Raw genomic sequence first — 21,400 nt, 5'->3', positions numbered from 1 at the left:
TACATCTTCCTCCTGAACATCCTCCTCACCCTCCTCTTCCAAAAGGAGAATAACGGGCGGTTCCCCCACCTCAGCACCTGCATTAAAAATTCTCTGGCGCCGCCAGAGATTGTAACTGGTGTTGGAAAACACATATAGTAGGGCAGAATAGAGGAACTGGGCAAAGGGTGCTGGTGTGGAAAGTCCCCCAAAACGGTGCAGAATGGGCAGAAGATATTAGATGGCATTGTATCGAGACCCAATTAGAGAAGGAGCCATAGGATGTTTACAATTGTAGAAGTCCATGAGATATATTTAGATCTAATATCAAGTTAGCGGTTTGCACTAACTCATAGCAGAGACACCTCTGGAAAAGTTTTCTAGTATAATTATAGCAAGCACACAGAACTGAGTGATGAACTGCTGGCGGCGGTGGATGGTCCAGGTGCGACCGGAGGAGGAACAGCCGGGAGGGCGATGCTCGGTATGGCTCCGCGCTGCAAGAGAAGCCGTGTGTCCGTGAACCCCGTCTGTCTCTGGTCCATGTTAAAACTATCTGTGCCATGAAATGGTCACTGCAGAGGCGGCTGTTGGAGTTTATCCGAAGCTTTCCATCAGCGTGGCTCTTCACAAAATCAATCCACCTATTTTTCCTTTCCTCATAAATAGGGAAATTAAATAGCGTTGCAGCGCAGCTGAAGTTCTTGCATCCAGGGAAGATGAGGTTGCGGGTGGAGGGAGACATCCTGAAGCTAGCTAGCTAGCCGATGTAAGCTACAATAACAGTACAGCAGGAGGAGCCATTCAGTGATCTGACGTAGATCGGTCAAAGTGACGTAGATCGGTCATTTTTTGGCTCCGCCCATTACAACCTGATCTGAAAACGGAAAAGAAACCGTTTGATGGTCTAACTCCACATTTCAGTGCGACGAAGTTTTCGCGCTTTGCGCATGCTTTCAGGAACTAATTTCACACGTATATAATGTAATGAGAAGCAAATCATGGAATTTGCTTTACAGGATCTTGAAGCCCCCACCCCCCACTCCAGAGACAGTTGGTGACAGAGAGGTGCAGACATTAAGTTAAACATAGTCATGCGTTAAGAGTAGAGTAAAAAATAGAGTTTAAATGTGTAAATGGATGTTGAAACTCAGTGCTCTGAGTTGGTGCATGTCAGTTTAGGCAAAGGTAGCCTTTTAAACCTCTAGGTTTAAAAAAAATTCTGATTTGATTGGAACTCTCTCTTTTATACATTTATAGTTGGATTTGACATTTAACAGACATCTAATTCATTTAGCAAGTTGTTTAACTCAAACAACCATAACACAGTACATATGATATACAAAGCTGCAGTCAGATTTGGCGAAATTCTTAGCTTGGATTTTATCTTTAGTTTGTGTAGGATTGCATTCACTATATACAGCTTGACTACAGGTAGCTAACGACTGCGGTGTACCTGGCTTCCTTTGCAGTGGCTTACAGTCTCGCTGTTGAAGCCATTTCTGTGGAAATAATAGTTTTGAATAATAATTGTAAATTGAGAATTTAAGATTGAATAGTGTTTGAGAACTATAAGAAATTGTGTTGCATGTGTAATGTAGAAATGAAAAATATTGATAGTTTATCAGTGACGCTAAGAATAATGTAATTTGATTGGCTGTTTGATTTGATATGAAAGAACAAGAAACACCGCGAAGCAGTCAGAAGCTATTGGACCTTGGAGCAACACAGTCTTTTTACCTACACTAATGCCAGTTAACTTGTTAGAAAAGTATTATCCTGAATTTTATACTGTATTACTTAAATCATTTTAAGTAAACTTTCAAAAGAAGAATTTCGGATTACAGACTTTTGTTTCTGAACTTTGGTGTCGAGTAAGAAAGAACTTTGAGGTCCTAAGATAATGGGCTAAGCTAGGCTGCACCCACAACCAAGTAAAAAGACTGCTCAAGTCAAAAGACTTCGCTCGTGAAGCCGAGCGCACCAACGGCACTGAGGCATTCCACTGGGCTACGCTAGTGAAGAGCTAGCGAAGAGCAGTTGTGCTAAGCTAGTTGCTAGCGAAGCAATAAGACTGAGACGCTGAAAACGGAATCGGAGATCAATTCATTAAGAAAATTAGACGTACCATCAGTGCCAACCGTCGGCGGAGTGAAGCTTTCCCAGGAACAGGTCTGACATTTTCTTTTGACTGTATTAGCCTCCTGGCCATGCTAACGCTAACCTGCTAGCGCATCGTCTAAAAGTGAAGATTAGATACCCAGTCAATATTCTGTTCAGAAAGTCATCGATCTTTAATTCAAGAAGTCCTACACATCCAGTAACTCTTTTCACAAGTGTCTGTGAATGTATTAGAACAGTAAGAAGCTGTGGATAATTCGAGGAATTGTGACAGTTTGTGTGTGAAGATATCTGAAGTTAAATGAAATGGCAGCTAAAAGCGGAGCTACGCGTGTCGAGCACAAGAGGGCGCCAAAACCCACGGGGAAGGCTGTAGAAGAGAAAATTAAAAGGCTGACATGCGAACGCAAGGGAAAGTTGGCACAGTTAACCAAACAGAAAAATGACTTGGAACAATTTATGGAAAATGAACACAATGTTAAATTCATTAAAGATGAAGCATTACTGATGTTTGAAAGATACTTAGGAGAGTATGATCGCATTAATGAAGAATTGTGTGAATTGATAGATGAAGAGGATAACAAAGTGGATCAAGATACTTTTGTGAATAGATATTCTGAATTCAAGAGGTTTATTGAAAAAGTAAATAATTGGATTGCAAAAGTCATGAAAGACATTGCGTTGTTGGCAAGAGCTGCAGCAATGAAAAAGAGAGAAGCAATAGAGCAGGAAGAAACTCGCTTGAGGTTAAGGAAGGAACAATTGGAAATTGAAATTGAGCTTGCTGCTTCAGATGCCAAATTTAAGGCGTATGAAGAATTTGAAGACGTTCATGAGTCAGTGGATGATTTCTTTGAGCCAACTACAAGATCTAGAGCTGAACCGCTGATATGTAGGCAAGAAAACCTTGGCAGTGTTGATGATTATGTGCGTTGTGGAGCTGGTAAGCCCTCTCTTACTTTCAATCCAAAGCCATCTGTTCAAGTTGGTGCTTCAGATAGAAGAGAGCCATCATCAAGGCTTGTCACAGACAGCAATACTCCACGCCCTGAACGTCATTATCACACTGATCCTTCTACAGGCAGCCTGTTTGAAGTGCTACAGCGTCAGAATGAAGTCACTGAGATGCTCATCAAACAGCAGAGTTTGTCTCAATTGCCTCACCGAGACATACCAACGTTTGCAGGAGATCCTATGACTTACAGATCATTCACAAGGGCTTTCGAGCATGCCATTGACAGTAAGACAGACAGCCATCAAGATCGGTTGTATTACCTCGAACAGTTCACAAGTGGAGAGCCACTTGATCTCATTCGCAGCTGTGAGCACATGAGACCTGACAGAGCTTATGAGGAAGCTAGAACGTTGCTTGATCGTCACTACGGAGATGAATTGACCATCCAGGGCTCTAGAGTGCGACCAATTTGGTCGCATATGCGACCAAAATTTGTACGGGTGCGACTAAAATTTTTACTAGGTCGCACCGGTGCACCTAACCTCCTCGCATCCGCTGCCTCTCCAGCAACGAAGCGTTTGTTTCTTCTTTGACGGAACTCGCACTCATGGTTGGATCATATCGTGGTCTAAACTAATCAGAGACAGAGATGGGGCGGGTCTTTGCCTCTGATAGGCTGTGGTCCAGATATTCCTGTAGGCCTACACTGCTCCGTGCTGTGTGATTGAAATTACGACCTGAGCACCAGAGAATCAGTTATGGCAGACCAGGGCATTGTACGGCCCACAGGGCCACAACCGGCCCACAGGCTGTTCCAATCCGGCCCGCGTGAGGTAAATCAAAAAATAAATAAATGTGTTGAGCGGTTGTAAATATGTAGTCCTGAAACACTAGTGATCAGGCAATTTACATATGTGCGCTTGCGCAACCTCACCGACAGGAGAGTTAGCTGTTGGTTATCCCTCGAAAATGAAAAACGAAAGGTTGATACAGAATGTAGAGTTTTTAACAAGGACTTCTAAGTATCTGTTTACTGAGGTCAAAGTCAAAGCTGTGTTCTTAGTTTTGGAGAACAGGTCGCTGTGTTGAAGGATTACAATTTGAATCGGCACTAAGGGACTCAAGAAAAAAACTAACGCGGACATAATAAGAACTTGACTGATTCAGTGGGCGCGGGCTGATGGTTTGCTAGTTAAATTGCACACTCGGATCATCACCTGTTAGCTGTCCTTCGCATATCCACCTCAGACATTCAGCCAGATTTCGATGCACTTGTTCAAGCCCACTGGATTCCTCTCACATAACAAAATGAACTGCAAAAAAGTATTGCTTTTTGTATGAAGTTGATCAATTGCATATCTTTAACGTACTTTTCAGTGTTGGTGAAGATTAACTAGTTACAAATAAAATGAAAGACTGATGTAATGATTATTTTCGTTTTTACTGTTACTTCGATAGTCTTTTCCTAGTTGACCAACATGTAAAATATTTATATAAATATTTACAGAATATCCTTATTCTTCTGATAACCAGTAGCAGCTAATCAAAATATATACTTTAGTGCTTTTTACAATGGTGGAAAATGAATAGTGAGCAGAATTAAGTTCAAGTTATCGTTGATGCGGCCCTCCAACACATTTCAGGTTTCTCATGTGGCACCATGTCAAAATTAATTGCCCACCCCTGAGTTATGGAGCTGGGCCATGGAGCTAACCCATGGAGCTATGATTTTGATGCTAGGGAGAGTGTGGCAAACTGGTTTAGCCAAGGCCAAAGGGCAAGAAAGCCAAATTACAGGTGTTGGCCATCTGAAGGGCATGCGACAGCAAGGGGGGACCCGCTATAAGACTTTGAGCCATGAAATGTTAGGTCTCAGTTCAGGGAAGCACTTTAAACAGTAGCACTTTCTATTTTAAAATGTTTTATTTGGCTTGCAATGTTTTAGTTTGGCAGCTCAGTGAAGCACTTAAAATATTTTTATATACAGTTTAATTGTGCGTCAAATAAAACCAATATTTACCTACACCTTATTCTTGTTTAAGGTCATTTACATAATATATATGAATGTATATGGAGCGTGATAAAAAGGTGACCTTGAAATTGTGGCGACGCAAGGAAAAATTTGGGTGCACCTAAATTTTGTGCTGTTGCACCTAAATAAAAAAGTTAGGCGCACCAGTGCAACCAAGGGAAAAAGTTAGTCTGGAGCCCTGCCATCGCCACAGCTTACATCAAGAAAGCAATGGAATGGCCTCAGATAAAACCAGAAGACAGGAAGGGATTGAACGCCTTTGCTTTGTTCTTGATTGGATGTTGTAACACAGTGAATGATGTGGATTACATGGATGAAATTAACAACCCCACCAACATGAAGTGCGTCTTGTCTAAACTTCCATTCAAATTGAAGGAAAGATGGAGAAGTTATGCGTATGACATCCAAGAAAGAAGAAGAAAAAGAGACAGATTTCCTGATCTTGTAGAGTTTGTCTATCGTCAAGCAAAAGTTGCCAATGACCCATTGTTTGGAGACATCCTGGACTCCACTGCTGATAGTCAAAAGATCTTCCAGAAGAAACTCAGCAGTGCAAAAGGTGAGCCTAGGAAAAGCAGCTTTGCTGTGAACACGTCTGCAAGGGAAAAGGACGTCACTGGAGGCCAGCCTGAGAGGAGAACTCTTTCAGCTAAGTCGGTGAGTGTTTTCCAAAGTCCTTGTCTGTACTGTCAGAAGAACCATGCACAAGATCCGTGAACAGCCTCTGAAAGAAAGAATACAGTTCCTGAAAACAAACGGTCTTTGCTTTGGATGTCTGACAGCAGGTCATATGTCCAAGGACTGTAGGAAGAAGGCCTCATGCTCGGATTGTTCACTCAAGCACCCAGCCATCTTGCAGGAAAATGCCGCTTCAGAGCGGATTGGGGCGAACCATAGCTCGCAGGGCACAAGACAAGCAACAAATGCTCTCGTGTCTGCAGGATGTAGAGGAGATGAACATACCGGGGCCGGGAAAAGTGACGGTATTCTACCCATTGTACCTGTGCAGATAAAACACAGGAAAGGCACAGAGATTATAAAGACCTATGCATTTCTATTATCCAGAATTTTATACTGTATTACTTAAATCATTTTAAGTAAACTTTCAAAAGAAGAATTTCGGATTACAGACTTTTGTTTCTGAACTTTGGTGTCGAGTAAGAAAGAACTTTGAGGTCCTAAGCTAATGGGCTAAGCTAGGCTGCACCCACACTCGCCACACAGAGAATCTGAGACATGACAAACTTGTCGGCTTTGGCTGGATTAGAACCTCTGACGTTGCCAGGACACCAATTTATCCTAATGAGCTATTCTCAGTGCTGGAAATCAGAGTTCAGTTACTGGGTAAAAATATAAGCAGTTTTTCCTGTGGCAAGCGGTTGTCAGATTTGGCCCAAGTTTAAACAGCCGTAATTCAGTCCTATTTCGACAAGTCAAGGTGATTGTGGTCTGAAGATAATCTGTGCGAAGTAGGACAAAAACGTTTTATTCATTCATTCAATATGGCGGCCGCATCAATTCAGCTGGTATCACAATTTAACGTGTCAGACACGGAATCGCCCCCTAGCGGTTAGATGACACAACCTTTTGTGGACCTCTTTGGAACAGGGTCCCGAGCACCTGTACCAAGTTTGATGTAAATTCAGCAAATATTTCCTGAGATATGATCTCACTAACTGTTTTGGTGGCTTCATCACCGACATTCATCAGCTTTACCGGAAAAACAGTTTTGAAAATCAAAAACCATGTGAAAACGTTTGTGAGGCTTGATCTGAAGATAATAGGTGCCAAATTTTGCTTATTGCAGCGCCACCTAGAGGTGAAATGGCATGACCTATTTTGAACCTCTTTAGAACAGGGTCCCTAGTCCCTATACCAAATTTGGTGTCAATGCAGTAAAGAGGTGCTGAGATAGGACTTCGCTTCTTTTATGGTGGCTTGTTTGACGACTTTGATAGGCTGTTCCAGTCAAAAGGTTTAGAAAATCAAAAAAACTTGATGTCTTTTGTGAGTCTTGGTCTGAAGATGATCTGTGCCAAATGTGGTTAAGATTGGATAAACTTTATAAAAGAGGTAGCGAAAAAACTTTCTATTCATTCAAAAAGGCGGCCACATCAATTCGGCTGGTATCACAAGTTAACATGTGTCAGACACGGGATCTACTAAGATATCACGAGACAAAGGATCACTTAAATAAGACAAACAAATCAACAGTTATTGGTCAACACACAATCCTGCCTATTGTAGTGCCCCCTAGAGGTCAAATGACAATACCTGTCTCAGACCTCTTAATAAGAGGGTCCTGAGTCCATACACCAAGTTTGGAGTCAATCCATCAAAGATTGGCTAAGATATGACCTCACTTCCCTTTTTCCGGATCAGTTGCTCAATTTGATTGGCTGTAACTAACAAAGATTTGCGAAAATCAAAACGCCATGGGATAACTTTTGTGAGGCTTGGTCTGAAGATTATCTCTGGCAATTTTGAAGAAGATTTTACAAGAATTGTAGGAGGAGTAGTGAAAACTTTTTCCTTAACATTCAAAATGGCGGATAATCTATATAACTGGGTATGATGTCATAGAGTGCATTGAACTCGTCTTGATCCAGGGAATCCAACAATACCTTCATTTGTAAAATGCGGCATATGGTTCAAAAGTAACGTGTGTAAATACACCTTCAACCTTGACCCATTGGTGGCGCTAGATGGTTGGAATGGGAGACATGAAACTTGGTGAAATTGATGAGGGGACTGGTCCCAAAGAGTGTGCCAAATTTCACAACTTCTGACCATGCGGTTCTAGGGGCTGCCATAGACTCCCATGGAAGAAGATGTGTAACTAGAGAGGGTACAATTTCTGGTGAAATTGTAGGGTGTGCTTGCTTGCGTCGGTTGCACATGGGGGTCTGTTTTTTTATGAAATTTTTACAACTGATATTTCTGTATATTTTATATAAAAATGCATAGTTATTATTTATAAAGATTACATAGATTTAAAAACATATATTTTTTGCTGCTCATTTACAACTCAAAATACTAAGAGTGAAGTGTAGAATGAAATGGATGTCTTCTCATTTCCCCTGCAAGAGGCAGCCTCATAGTTGAATCAAACAAATACATTTGGCAGACCGGTGTAAAAATTTACCTAATCTCTATGACTTAAACGTCCTTTTAAGTTTTTCCCTTCTCGTTATATTTTAGGGCATTTAGCCTAAAGAATGCATTCATTCATGAATAAAGAACCCCCTTTGAAGATTATTCTACTACGTTACCGGCAGTAGAAGATGGAATCGCGATTCAAACAGTACCATCTGCTAACTGAAAATATGCCCCAAAAAACGTAAATAAGCTTGACATTTATTTAGTGGAAAATCGCTTTCATAAAAAGCTTGCTGGTAGCGATCATTGTCAGTAACAACGCAAAGTGCGATATAGCCCTGTGTGGAGAAGCTGCCCCGGTAAATTGTACTACTACAGTACAGTAGACTACTGCTGTGTTCGTCTTGGTAGCGATTGCGTTGGTTGAATTGGATTGAACGTTCCGTTGTACGGTTCAGGCTGAAATTAATTATTTTCATGAACAGATTGACAAGTTTAACCTGTGGCAATGAAGTTAAGGTTAGTAGTTAGATAGACTTTTGATTTAAGTAAGGGGAGTGCCGAACATGTTCTGTCGCCATTTGACATCCTAAACAGCTGTGTAGATGTTTTTGTAGTGTCTTGCGTAGGCTACAGCGTTGCAGTGAGCAACACTGGTTTGAAACCACACGTAATGATCATTTCACCCAAAAATCGTTTACTTGTAATGTAATGTCATAATAAATCCTACAACGAAAATGTATTTGTGAGGAATGTTTATTTTAACGATTGAAAACAGATGCATCATAGACCACTGTAGTATGTGTTGCCCGTGCAACAGAGGCTAATGTCATGATGCTAATGCTTCAATGAAATAGTAGACTACCGTTTCCGAAAGTAGATGTGGGCCTACTTCCTTAATAATATCAGCTAATATTGTACATTACATTTCACAATTGTGTTTCACATCACAAAGTAAAATGAGTAAATAGTTATCACCCTGGTCTTTGTTGTGGCGTTCCTGCAGCTGCCTTGCAGTAAAGCTATAGTTAGCCTAGCTATCCCCCAAGTTAACAGATGCGAAACGAATGTTCTGCTACAGGTAGTCACGCGTGTTTTTGTGACGTTAGTAACGTCAGTGACTGTGGCTAGCAAATTAGCCACCGTTAGCTTCACTTTTCACCACAAAAACGCAATTTCTACTTAAACCATTCAACGGAACGTAAATAAAAATACAACCAACGCAATCGCTACCAATACGAAACTTTTGACACCTAGGTCGTTTATGTAGTCCAAATATTGACTGATCCTTAGGGGGGTGAAAATAAACAATAAATAAATAATAATATATATGTGAGAGAACAAAGGTTGTGCCCTTGCCGAAGGCAAAGCACACCCAATAATAACTAGTGTGAAACACATTATAATACTGAGCTACTGGGTTGTTGTTCCCCAGGAATAACCAGGTTGACGCGCTTAGATTAGATGATTTCCGTCAGCGAGATAAATTCCATTAAAGTCTTTATTGAGTATAAAACAGTTCTCCATTTATTGTGTATATCCATTAAAATGCGGAGCAACACATACTCGCTTCAAACCTTAGTGGTATAGCGGTCAAAACCTTTTGCCCTTCCGGGGTCAACACCTAACTACAACAGTAGGCTTCCTACCTATATATGCCTAAAACACCTGTGCAATTAACAGCGGCACCCAGTGTACAACAGGGACATTACACTTTTGGCTGTAGCAACCCATTTGGCTGCTACATACCGGCCCCTAATTGGGTGTGCTCAAGCCTTCGGCGAGAGCACAACCTTTGTTCTCTCACATATATATTATTATTATTATTATTTTTATTTCTTTTTGCCCCCCTAAAACTTTATTCTGACATTAGTAAACGATTTGTTGGTGAAATTACCATTACCTGTGGTTTCAAACCAGTGTAGCCAACTGCAACGCTGTAGCTTACGCGAGACACACTACAAAAACATCTACAGTACACAGCTGTTTAGGAAGTCAAACGGCGACAGAACATGTTCGGCACTCTCCTTACTTAAATCTAAAGTCTAACTACTAACCTGAACTTCATTGCCACAGCCTAAACGTTGTCAATCTGTTCATGAAAATAATTAATTTCAGCCTAAACCATACAACGGAACGTTAAATCCAATTCAACCAACGCAATCGCTACCAAGACGAACACAGCAGTAGTCTACTAGTACTGTACCGTAGTAGTACAATTTACCGGGGCAGCTTCTCCACACAGGGCTATATCGCATTTTGCGTTGTTACTGACAATGGTCGCTACCAGTGAGCTTTTTATGAATGAGCGATTTTCCACTAAATAAATGTCAAGCTTATTTACGTTTTGGGGGGCATATTTTCAGTTTGCAGATGGTACTGTTTGAATCGCAATTCTATCTTCTACTGCCGGGTAACGTCGTAGAATAATCTTCAAAGGGGGTTCTTTATTAATGAATGAATGCAATGAGTAGGCTACATGCCTGAAAATATCACGAGAAGGGAAAAACTTAAAATGACGTTTAAGTCATAGAGATTAGGTCAATTTTTACACCGGTCTGCCAAATGTATTCGTTTTGATTCAATGATGAGGCTGCCTCTTGCAGGGGAAATGAGAAGACATCTATTTCATTCTACACTTCACTCGTATTTTCAGTTGTAAATGAGCAGCATTTTTGTCTGTTTTATCTATTTAATCTTTATAAATAATAACTATGCATTTTCATATAAAATATACAGAAATCGGTTGTAAAAATGTCATTCAAAAACGGACCCCTGTGCAACCGACGCAAGCAAGCACACCCTACAATTTCCCCAGAAATTGTACCCTCTCTATTTGTTAATGGCAGGCAGACATAACAATTCAATGAACAAAACAAACAAACATGTTACAATAAGCCCAAACATGATAGTACTTAATAATTCAAACCTCATGCACTAAACACAGCTTTTTTACTGGTCTTTCAATTATATTATATTTGGTTTGTAGTCTTACAGAACATACATGATCCTTTTTATCTGGAAAGACCTCACAAATTTTGCCCAATGGCCAGGAACCTCGAGGGGCTGAAGAGTCCATCACCACTACAATGTCACCCCTGCTCAAACTTCTTTTCTTCTGGTTCCATTTTTGCCTCTCTTGAAGTAAGGGCAAGTATTCTCGCACCCATCGCTTCCAGAAAAGATCTGAGATGTACTGAATCTGTCTCCATCGTCTTTTCATGTATTGGTCATGAGGCCTGAAAACTCCAGGGGGCGTCTAACCTCTGGATCATTGGCGTCCAATGCTAAGTTGGGCCAATTCTCCTCACCTTTCCAAAAAAATGCAGGCCCTTCCAGCCACCTGTCATCAGCAAGTTTCAACCCTCTTGATGCCTCATCTGCTGGATTGTCTTTGGTGCGAACATGCCGCCACTGCAATGGCTCAGATGCTTCTCTTATGGTTGAGATTCGATTTGCCACGAATGTCTGAAAACGCCTGTCTTCATTGTGGCTATACTTCAACACTGCAGTGCTGTCCGTCCAAAAGATTGAACCATCAAGCTGGAGTTTAAGCTCTGCCCTTAACATCAAGTCCACTCTGACGGCAAGGACCGCTGCGGTCAACTCCAACCGGGGGGATGGTAACAGCCTTCAGTGGAGTCACTCGAGCCTTGATGAATGTCACCGCATTGGTTTAACATATGTTGCAGTTCCATATCCGCCTTCACTGGCGTCTGTAAAATGATGTAGCTGAGCATGTTCGATCATACCAAACCCTTCAGGCTTGATACACCTGGTCACACTGAATACTGCCAGCAGGTCCAAGTCTTTCAGCCACTCTTTCCACTGATGTAGGATGTCATGGGGTAGGTTGTCGTCCCAACCGTATTTCCTCCTACAGAGTTCCTGCTGCATCATTTTAGCCTGTAGAGGGACTGGTGCCAGGAATCCTAGGGGATCATACACTGAGCTGGTAAGTGACAACATCACGTCTTGTAAGGGGTAAGTTTCATCTCCATTTTAAATTTGAAGGAGTCTGTCTCTACACACCACTGCAACCCTAAAGCTCTTTCCACTGGTAACTGGTCACGGTCTAGGTCCAGCGCTTTTATGTCTTGAGCCCTCTGATCAGCTGCAATGGCCTGCAAAACACTGCGACTGTTGCTAATCCATTTTTCCAGGAGAAAACCCCCTTTTGCACATAAAGCAGTGAGCTCTTCAATCATATGGATGGCCTTTTGTGCTGTAGCTGAACTTTTTAAGCAATCATCCACATAGAAGTTGTGTTTAACAGCTTGTAGCGCTTCGGCTGAACACTGGGATTGGTTGTCATCTGCAGTTATTCTTAGGGCGTAAGACGCGCAACTGGGAGAGGAAACGGCGCCAAAGAGGTGTACGGTCATTCGATACTTCAGGAGGTCTTCAGTGGTATCTCCATTTGGCCACCATAGAAAACGAAGGAAATCCTGATCTTCCTTAGCAACTCTGACCTGGTGAAACATGGCTTGAATGTCTCCCATGAATGCCACTGGCTCCTCTCTGAAGCGAGTAAGCACTCCTAACAATGAACTGGTGAGATTGGGACCCTGCAGGAGCTGACCATTCAGACACACTCCTTGGAAGGGGGTCCCCCAGTCGAACACTACCCGCAGGCCACCCTTTCTTGGATGGTGGACCCCATGATGTGGGATGTACCACACCTTCCCACTTTCACCAGACAATTGTTGCCATGGTACTTGTTCAGCATAGTTCTTTCTGAGGAGCTTGTTCATGTATTCGGCATATTCTGTGTGGAAGCCTTTGTTGTTCAGAAACCTTTTCTTTAAGCCCTGAATCCTTTGCTTGGCTATCGCAAAGTTATTAGGTAAAAATACCTCTTTCTTCTTAAAAGGCCATTTCAGGCAATAACTCCCGTTCTGGAGAACAGCTGATTTTTCTGCTATTTCCAGGAAACTGTGGTCTTCTCTTGACATTTCCTTCTCTTCTCTGAGGTTTTCATTAAAATCATGGTTGTACTGATCAGTCAGCATTTTTTCCAATTTACAAATTGAAATCCTGTTCACTGTAGCAGAGGGAAGTTGTCGCTCCAAGGGTTCGTCGTGTTTAGTCAAGGGACCATTGATGGCCCATCCGAGCAGTGTCCTGATTGCATATGGGCCATTTCCACAACTGTTTATGACTTCCCAGGGTTCCAATATCCAAGGAGCATTGGGACCTATCAGCAGGTCAACATTTGCCTTGATTCTAGGTATATGCACCTTAGACAGATGGGGCCATTTATCCAACTCTTCTGCACTTACCATGTCATGTACAGTGACCGGCATGTTTTTCTGGGTAAGAACTTCTGGAAGGATGTGAAAATCATTACTGTTCAGACCAGTAATCTCTAACCCAGTGAGGGAATAAACTGGAACAACCTTTTCTTAGCCCATAGTCCGCATCAGAAAGTTAGTCCTTCTGCCTGTAATGTTCAACTTCTGCATCAGGTGTTCTGAGCAAAAAGTAGCAGAGCTACCAGCGTCCAAGAAGGCATATGTACTTATGATCCGATTCCCTTTAGCTGATTTCACTTGCACAGGTATAATGGATAATGCGCATCGATCCTGACATGCCCCTGTATGGCCACAGAGTTTGAGTGAAGTCGACTGATTCCTGGATTGTTCCCTCGAATGTTCCTGTATTGCAGTGTGTCCCTCACCGGCCCCTGTATGGCCACGCAGTGTCTTTACATACGTTGATGGATTGTTGCGAGGATAGTTCTCATATTCACCGGCATATCCAGTTCCTGGACGTATGGCAACTCTTCCATTACATTACAGCAGCCCGCAGGAATAAGCAGTATGTTTGAAGGGATTTGGTATCCTCGGATTTGATCATTTCCCATGCTAGAGCTTTCTCCATATAGGCAACTGCAATTTTGGATGGATTGCCAAAGGGTTCCTGCAAGAGCTCTTTTGCCACAGAAAAGCCTCGTTCGGGATTCATGTGCTGCGCACTAATTCCTGCGGTCGTCCTCTTGTAAACTGTTCCAAGTAATATAGACAGTCTGCCTTTCTCGACGAAGGTGGTCGCATTTTTCTCTCCTCCCCTCCCTGACCTTCCCTGCTTGGCTGTGTCTTGTCTTGTCTCAAGATACTCTCTCATCATCACTCTCCGAAACTAGAAGCATGGAATTAATTAGCTGGTCTCTCAATGCTATTGACACCATCTTCTCGAAGAGAAGCTCGGGTTCGGGGGAACCCAACTGTCCGGACGGGACGTTCGCAGCTGGCTACACGATGGACGCGTGGGAGAATTGGCGTGTCGTGTGTCTAGCGGCGCTTTCCGTGGAGGACGTTGAAGACATCTTCATATTCGGTACCATGATTACAGGCTTTCTGCTGTTTGGAATAAGCGCTGGCTTTGTATATCGGAAAATCAAGGAAACGGCTGCAGCCATCAAAAGCCCCGTTAGGCTGCCCGACATAATTGATGCGTTGATTGATGCGTTGGGCAGAGCTGTTGGAGCTCAGACTGTGAACTTACAACGCAGCATTGATTGCAACAGGGATAAGTTTGCGGCTCTGCAAAGGAAGATGGAGGACATGGAGACATTCCTGAAGGGTGGACGTGAAAATTGAGTTGCGGCTACTCGTCAAAACAACTACCCCAATCTTATCCACTTTCGGCCCCGTAACCAGCACAGGCCTTGGCCAAGGCCGTCGCTGGAAAACAACTCCCCTGGAGAGCGCTGAAGCGAGACTATCTTGCTCCTCCCTTCCCCCCCCCCCCCCACCGACATCTGTGGTTTGGTCTCTGCCTGGGTCATGACCAAGGATGTCTCCTGGCCAACACAATCTGCATAGGGAGAATCGGACTGATTGTGGCCTAGGTCGAGGGCGCCAACCCAGACCTACTCACACATTAACTTTCACCTACTACAGATATCACCACCCCCCCACCCCCATCCAACGCCTTCGCCTGTTTTTGTAAATGTTGTTGTACTTATGTGCTGAGGTTTTTGTCTGTTCCCACACTGTACTCCTCTAGGAGCATTGTCTGGGTGTTGCCTTTTTTCCTCCTCTCTCCTCATGTTTACCTTGTCTTGTCCTGTCTACCCCCTTGTCATGTTTGTGTATTAGAAACTGCAAGTGGCAGCTCGGATCTAAGATGGATTCGAGAGACCGCAGATAGAGTGCGGCTAGTTTAGATCAACACTTGTATTATTGTTTGTTGATTTTATGTAAAGCTTTGAGCTGCAATTCTTGTATGAAAAGTGCTATATAAATAAAGTATTACTTACTTACTTACTTTCCTGCTCCTCCCTGAGTCACCATCTTACCGCGGTGAAGGGCTTTGCGTGTCCTAGTGATCCTGGAAGCTATGTTGTCGGGGGCTTTATGCCCCTGTTAGGGTCACCCAAGGCAAACCGGTTCCAGGCAAAGGACCAGACAAAGCGTGGCTCAAAAACCTACCATGAAGAAAACAAGCAATGGTTCTCAGTTGCCCCTGCCCGGAAGCAGGTCACCGGGGCCCCCCCCCTGGAGCCAGGCCCGGGGGTGGGCCTCGATGGCGAGCGCCTGGTGGCCGGGCCTTTTCCCATGGGGCCCGGCCGGGCACAGCCAAAAGAGACAACGTGGGACCCCCTTCCAGTGGGCTCACCATCCGCAGGAGGGGTCATGGGGGTCGGGTGCAGTGTGAGACAGGCGGCGGCCGAAGGCGGGGGCCTTGGCGGTCCGATCCTCGGCTGCAGAAGCTAGCTCTAGGGACGTGGAACGTCACCTCGCTGGCGGGAAAGGAGCCGGAGCTGGTGCGCGAGGTAGAGAAGTTCCGGCTAGATATAGTCGGCCTCGCCTCGACGCACAGCATCGGCTCCGGAACCAGTCTCCTTGAGAGGGGCTGGACTCTCTTACACTCTGGAGTTGCCCTCGGTGAGAGGCGTCGAGCTGGGGTGGGAATACTTGTTTCCCCTAGGTTCGGCGCTGTACGTTGGGGTTCACCCCGGTGGACGAGAGGGTAGCCTCCCTCCGCCTTCGGGTGGGGGGACGGGTCCTCACTGTTGTTTGTGCTTACGCACCAAACGGCAGCGCAGAGTACCCACCCTTTTTGGAATCTCTGGGAGGGGTGCTGGAAAGCGCTCCTCCCGGAGATGCCCTCGTCCTCCTGGGGGACTTCAATGCTCATGTGGGCAATGACAGTGAGACCTGGAGGGGCGTGATTGGGAGGAACGGCCCCCCCGGTCTGAACACGAGCGGTGTTTTGTTGTTGGACTTCTGTGCTAGACACGGCTTGTCCATAACGAACACCACGTTCAAGCATAAGGCTGTTCATATGTGCACTTGGCACCAGGACACCCGAGGTCTCAGTTCGATGATAGACTTTGTAGTCGTGTCGTCGGATCTGAGGCAGAATGTCTTGGACACTCGGGTGAGGAGAGGGGCGGAGCTGTCAACTGATCACCACCTGGTGGTGAGTTGGCTACGATGGTGGGGGAAGACGCCGGTCAGGCCTGGCAGGCCCAAACGTAATGTGAGGGTCTGCTGGGAACGGCTGGCAGAATCCCCTGTCAGAAGGAGCTTCAACTCCCACCTCTGGGAGAGCTTCGATCATGTCTCGGGGGAGGCCGGGGACATTGAGTCCGAATGGGCCATGTTCCGGGCCTCCATTGTTGAGGCGGCTGACCGGAGCTGCGGACGCAAGGCGGTCGGTGCATGTTGCGGCGGTAACCCTCGGACCCGGTGGTGGACGCCGGAGGTGAGGGAAGCCGTCAAGCTGAAGAAGGAGGCCTATCGGACTTTATTGGCTGGTAGGACTCCAGAGGCAGCTGATGTGTACCGGCAGGCCAAGCGGAATGCGGCTTTGGCGGTCGCGGAGGCAAAAACCCGGGCGTGGGAGGAGTTCGGCGAGGCCATGGAGAATGACTTCCGAACGGCTTCGAAAAGGTTCTGGACCACCATCCGGTGACTCAGGAGGGGGAAGCAGTGCACTGTCAACGCTGTATATGGTGGGGATGGTGCGCTGCTGACCTCGATGGGGGACGTCTTGGACCGGTGGAAGGAATACTTTAAAGACCTCCTTAATCCCACCAACACGCTTTCCGACGTGGAGGCAGAGTCTGGAGACATTGGGGGGGGCCCTTCTATCTCTGGGGCTGAGGTCGCCGAGGTGGTTGAAAAGCTCCGCGGTGGCAGGGCCCCTGGGGTGGATGAGGTCCGCCCGGAGTTCCTTAAGGCTCTATATGTTGTAGGGCTGTCTTGGTTGACACGACTCTGCAACATCGCGTGGACATTGGGGACAGTGCCTCTGGACTGGCAGACCGGGGTGGTGGTTCCCCTCTTTAAAAAGGGGGACCGGAGGGTGTGCTCCAACTTAAGGGGGATCACACTCCTCAGCCTCCCTGGGAAAGTCTATTCAGGGGTTCTGGAGAGGAGGGTCCGTCGGATTGTCGAACCTCGGATTCAGGAGGAGCAATGTGGTTTTCGTCCTGGCCGTGGAACTGTGGATCAGCTCTACACCCTCGGCACGGTCCTGGAGGGTGCATGGGAGTTCGCCCAACCAGTCTACACATGTTTTGTGGATTTGGAAAAGGCGTTCGACCGTGTCCCTCTGGGGCTCATGTGGAGGGTGCTCCGGGAGTACGGGGTACCGGATTCCCTGATCGGGGCTGTCCGGTCCCTGTACGACCGGTGCCAGAGTTTGGTCCGCATTGCCGGCAGTAAGTCGAACCTGTTCCCGGTGAGGGTTGGACTCCGCCAGGGCTGCCCTTTGTCACCGATTCTGTTCATAACTTATATGGACAGAATTTCTAGGCGCAGCCAGGGCGTTGAGGGGGTCCAGTTTGGTGACCTCAGGATCGGGTCGCTGCTTTTTGCGGATGATGTGGTCCTGATGGCTTCATCGGGCCGTGACCTTCAGCTCTCACTGGAGAGGTTCGCAACCGAATGCAAAGCGGCTGGGATGGGAATCAGCACCTCCAAATCTGAGGCCATGGTTATCGACCGGAAAAGGGTGGAGTGCAATCTCCGGGTCGGGGAGGAGATCTTGACCCAAGCGGAGGAGTTCAAGTATCTCGGGGTCTTGTTCACGAGTGAGGGAAGAATGGAGCGTGAGATCGACAGGCGGATCGGTGCGGCGTCCGCAGTGATGCGGGCTCTGCATCGGTCCGTCGTGGTGAAGAAGGAGCTGAGTAGAAAGGCGAAGCTCTCTATTTACCAGTCGATCTACGTTCCTACCCTCACCTATGGTCACGAACTGTGGGTAGTGACCGAAAGAACGAGATCGCGAATACAAGCGGCCAAAATGAGTTTTCTCCGCAGGGTGTCCGGGCTCTCCCTTAGAGATAGGGTGAGAAGCTCGGTCATCCGGGAGGGGCTCAGAGTAGAACCGCTGCTCCTCCGCGTCGAGAGGGGCCAGTTGAGGTGGCTCGGGCATCTGATAAGGATGCCTCCTGGACGCCTCCCTGGTGAGGTGTTCTGGGCACGTCCCACTGGGAAGAGGCCCTGGGGAAGACCCAGGACACGCTGGAGGGACTATGTCTCTCGGCTGGCCTGGGAACGCCTCGGGGTCCCCCAGGAAGAGTTGGTGGAAGTGGCCGGGGAGACGGAAGTCTGGGCCTCCCTGCTTAGGTTGCTGCCCCCGCGACCCGACCCCCAGAAAAGCCGCAGATGATGGATGGATGGATGCCTTTCCTGCTTTCCCTTCGACTCCTTGCTCAAAGGCCCTGATGAATGCCCTATACTGGAGAGGATCCCCTTCAAATATGGGAATTTCTCGGGGTGGTAGGGATGATGTGTGCTGTTGTTGCACCAAGAGCAGCAGTTATATCATTTTGCCTCTGCATAATGGAAAAGAGGTCACTAGATGAATATTGACCAATTGATGATTGTTGTGATGTTCCCGTATTTTCCTGCCAATGTTCATTTGGGTTACACCACTGCCTTGGGATGGCTTTGTGCCACTGTTCTGCTTTCTTTTTACGCACATCCAATGGTGGTGGATCGTTAAATGATGGAAATTCCTTTGATAGGTCAAGTGGCTGTTGTTCACCAACATACCACTGTCTTGAAGCAGCCTTGCACTGTCGATCCATTTCCTTTCTCTGCATATCCGGTAATGGTGGGTTGTTTGACAGTACTGGTCTCCTTGACATGTCGGTTTGTTGCTGCTCATTGGACTTATTCCACTGGGTTGAGGCTGCCTTACACCATCTCTGTCTCCTTCCTCCTCACATCCAGTGGTAGTGGGTCGTTGGGTAGTAATGATTGGTTGGTGATGTTGATTTCCAGGGTTCTGCATTAAATTCATTTGCTGAAGGGTTCAAGATGCTGACAGGTTGCTGTTTACATTTTTCCTTTTCCAGATAGGAGTTCATGCCATTTGTGGGTGCTCGAGAACAACTTTTCACATCTGAGAACTGCAACACAGCCAACTTAGCAGTGGACGCAGCTAAATCAGTTTCCATGTCAAGCTGCTCCCTTCTTCTTCTCAGCTGTTGTTCCAGCTCTTCCAAGGCATGTCTTTCCTTCAAGACTGTGGCACAAGCAATGAGTGCCGCTCTTTCTGCCTCAGCCCTTATCCTTGCTGAGGAAGTGGTGCTTACTTTACTCATGCCACTCTTTCGACTTGAGCAGTTGCTTGCAACATTGGAAATACTGTCATCTGGATTTACCTCATCCTCAACACCTTTGTGCACAACGCTGGACACATTGTTGTGTGTAAGCATTTTTGAGACAAAACTGGTTTGACTGGGAATATTGATTGGATCAACATTGAGCCCATTATTTTGCATATTTTCACACACACTTTGTTGTTCCACAATAACACTTTGATGGATGTTACTAGAGACAGCATTAGTTGAAACAACATTCCCATTTTGACTGTTGCTATGAGACATCCACAAATTTGCATTAGCAATACACTCATCATTAGACAACATTTTCGCTTTAAACCATATTACATGGTTTTTTTTTTCATCAGAAGGCAGCAGTTGCAACAAAGATTCATGTATACATTGTATTTCATTGCATAAATCAACTAATTCATTGAGATCATTCTCTACCTGTGTTTTCTCATTTTTTACCATGTAATTTCGCATTGATTTTCTAATGAAGTTTGCCTTATTCAATTTGGCCTTTCTATCAGTTTGTAACATCCAATTTCTCAGCAAGTGCCTTGGCAGTGAGTTTAACAACTCGTTTCTGAGTCGGAGTTTCAGCAACGTCAGTCACGTCAGTTTTGGAACTACTAGCAGTTTGTACGTCAGTCCCTTCAACGTTAATAGTCTCGTTTGTCGCTTTGCACAGCTCCATGATAATCAGTTCAATCGAACGATAGCGCTAGTCCTCCAAACAAACGACGCGAGCAGTCAATACAGAGTTTTAGCGAACCCACGAATACCAATGCATTGGATTTTCCCCGGTATGTGTTCACACAAAATTAAATGGCCATGAAACAATGTAGCGCTACACTCGGGTTACCTTGTACGTTGGGCGCCGTAGTAGCATAGACCAAGAAGTAGGTCAACAAGCATCCTCAGCTCCAGCTTCGACCATTCAATTCCTCGGTCTCCAAGCAGCTCTAGGACTCCGTCGAATTCCGCAGAAACTTCCAATTAGCGGCAGGTTTTGACTGTGTGAGAGCACAGTATAATACTGAACTACTGGGTTGTTGTTCCCCAGGAATAACCAGGTTGACGCGCTTAGATTAGATGATTTTCGTCAGCGAGATAAATTCCATTGAAGTCTTGATTGAGTTTAAAACAGTTCTCCATTTATTGTGTATATCCATTAAAATGCGGAGCAACACACTCGCGTCAACCTTCTTTTGCTATCGCCAGCAAAGTGTAAGTAGTATTATTTTAGGCATACCAAACAATCTACATGTAAAATTTCATGAACATATATGGACGTTTACATGTCTAAATAATATAGGAAAGTTACTTTGGCCGAAAGACCACTCGGCGACGCTTGGGCGACGATCTTTACTCTGACAAGTGTGTCTGTGTTGTCATCGTACTGCTACTATGGGTTAGCATATGAGTGTATTTCAATGCTAGCTTAACACTACTTTGTCTTGCCAATGAAAATACACGATCATGTGTGACGTGATCTGTAGTCGAGGGGAGGAAGGGATGGGGGCTAGCAAACTTTGAGAAGAGTTCAACAAAACATCCAGCAGGTGGTGGTATACAGTCAAATTGAGATTTTATTGCATAGTTTGGAGATGTTGAAGCGTGATATCTTATTGTGGAGGAC

Source organism: Osmerus eperlanus, chromosome 25 (genome assembly GCF_963692335.1).
Source record: "Osmerus eperlanus chromosome 25, fOsmEpe2.1, whole genome shotgun sequence".
In the NCBI taxonomy this organism is placed as follows: Eukaryota; Metazoa; Chordata; class Actinopteri; order Osmeriformes; family Osmeridae; genus Osmerus; species Osmerus eperlanus.
The sequence above is the reverse complement of the archived record's forward strand: the minus strand, read 5'-3'. Positions refer to the sequence as shown.